The following is a 2,370-nucleotide window of genomic DNA, read 5'->3' as shown; positions in this document are numbered from 1 at the left end:
TGTTCATCAACCAAGGGCTTTTCTAGATGGGCTGATTGTGCTTCAGTGCTTGCTTCCTCTGTCAGCATCTCATTATGATCTTTGCTTGGTTCTTTGTTCTCTTGGTCTGCTTCTTGTGAGAGTTTGAATACATTAAAGCTGAGTCGTTCATCATGGATCCTCAATATTAGCTCCCCTCACTCCACATCTATGAGTGCTCTGGCTGTAGCTAGGAATGGTCTTCCCAATATGATTGGGTGGGTGTGACTCTCTTCCATGTCCAGGATGACAAAGTCTGTGGGAAGGAAGTATTTCCAACCTTTACCAACACATTTTCCACCACTCCTATTGCTTGTTTTTGAGTTTTGTCTGCTAGCCTAATGACTACATATGTGGGCATTATCTCATTGATCTGCAGCCTCTTCACCAGGGATAAGGGCATTAAGTTGATGCTTGCTCCCAAATCGCAGAGTGCTTTATCAAACATTGTTTCTCCTATGGCACAGGGGACATGAAAACTCCCTGGATCTTTTTTTTGTAGGCAACTGTGGTTGAATGAGGGCACTGCACTCCTTGTTTATCACTATAGTTTGGCCTCCCTTGAGTGAGCTTTTCCTGGGAAGCAGCTCCTTCATATACTTGATGTATGCAGGCATTTGTTGAATAGTCTTGATGAATGGTATGTTGACATGCAGAGATGCAAACAAATCTAGAAACCTTGAGTATATTCTCTTCTCCACAGCACCATTAAACAGTTGGGGAAAAGGTGCATAGAGTCTCAGCAGCTCCTGTTTTGAGATTTCTGGTTTTTGGTAATCTTTTTCCTCCTTCTCTGCTGAGGTGTCTCCAGGTTGTTCTGCCGACTTGTTTGGCTTGTCCTCAGTCTCCTTATCACTTATAGTGACCATCTTACAATCTTCCCATCTTACTTTCTTTGTTTCACCTCTCGGATTCTTCTCTGTGTCACTTGGGAATCCATCTGTGGGTTTGGGAATCTGCTCAGAGAAATACCCCACTTGGGATTCCAATCTCTTGATTATGTCTCCCTGGTTCTTGAAATTGGCTCGCACTTCCTCCTTGAATGCCTTGTTGTCTTGAATCTCTTTGCCTATGCCTTCAAGTAGATTCTCAATCCTTGAGAGTCTGTCATCAAATGATGGTAGATTGGGATTAGAGGTGGAAGGATGAGGAGGGTTATTTTGGCCTTGGTAAAGGTTTTGAGAGGGTTGGTTATGTGGGTGCTGATATGGTCTAGATGTGAAATGTTGGTGGGCTACATTGTTATTGGGATTTGAACGTCTTTGATCTAGGCCTTGGTCTTGTTGATTTTCCCACCCAAAGTTTGGGTGATTCCTCCATCTATAGGGTTATAGGTCTTAGAGTATGGATCATGGTTTTGCCTAGGTGAATTTCCAATGTAGTTGGCTTGCTCCTGACTACCCTCTGCTTCTTCATTCACTCCTTCTTGGGTTGTTGATGAAGTAGTGATTGCTGCTACTTGGTTCCTCTCTATCTTCTTGGTGAGGTCAGCCAGCTGCTGGGTAATGAGCTTGTTTTGGGCCAGCAGAGCATCTACATTGTTTAGCTCCATTACTCCTCTAGTGTTGCCTCTTTCAGAAGCATAGAAAAAATCATTCTCTGCTACTGTTTCAATGACATCTATGGCTTCCTCAATGGTCTTCTTCTTGTTCAAAGATCCTCTGGATGAATGGTCTACTGCCTTCTTTGATTCATATGACAGGCCTTCATAGAAAATATGCAGCTGCACCCATTCGTTGAACATGTCAGGTGGACACCTCCTTGTCAGGTCCTTAAACCTCTCCCATGCTTCATAAAGAGTCTCACCATCTTATTGCCTGAAAGTTTGGACCTTAGCTCTCAGCCTATTGATTCGTTGAGGGGGGTAAAATCTTGCTAAAAATTTGTTCACCACATCTTCCCAAGTTGTCAAGCTCTCCTTTAGGAAAGACTCCAGCCACTTGGCTGCCTTATCCTTGAGTGAGAATGGAAATAAGAGCAGTCTATAGGCGTCAGGATGAACACCATTAGACTTCACTGTGTCACATATTCTCAGGAAGGTGGTTAGATGTTGATTGGGGTCTTCTTGGACACTTACTCCAAACGAACAGTTGTTCTGAACAAGGGTGATGAGCTGTGGTTTTAGTTCAAAATTGTTGGCATGGATAGTTGGCTTTTGAATTCTACTTCCACAGTTTCCTGGGTTTGGATTGATGTAAGAGCCTAAAACTCTTCTATCCTCCCCAGCATGATTTGCTCGACCTCCTCCGCCATGGTTGTGAGCCTCTTCTTCATGATGGTTCTCCATATTTTCATCCATGTTTGGTTCAAAGTATTCCTCCTCTTCCTCAGCACCAACTACTCTCTTTCCTC

General features: G+C 43.5%; 1 non-coding gene across 1 annotated transcript; it reads left to right on the top strand.

Annotated features, from left to right (window-relative positions):
• Window positions 1–1,760: 1,760 nt before the first annotated feature.
• On the top strand, window positions 1,761–1,864 carry LOC112753197 (small nucleolar RNA R71). Its single transcript, XR_003177591.1, has one exon. It is a non-coding gene; the product is annotated as a small nucleolar RNA R71 (small nucleolar RNA).
• The last annotated feature ends 506 nt before the right edge of the window (window positions 1,865–2,370 follow it).

This window comes from Arachis hypogaea, chromosome 15 (assembly GCF_003086295.3).
Source record: "Arachis hypogaea cultivar Tifrunner chromosome 15, arahy.Tifrunner.gnm2.J5K5, whole genome shotgun sequence".
Taxonomy (NCBI): Eukaryota; Viridiplantae; Streptophyta; class Magnoliopsida; order Fabales; family Fabaceae; genus Arachis; species Arachis hypogaea.
This window is presented reverse-complemented; position numbering and strand designations above follow the sequence as displayed.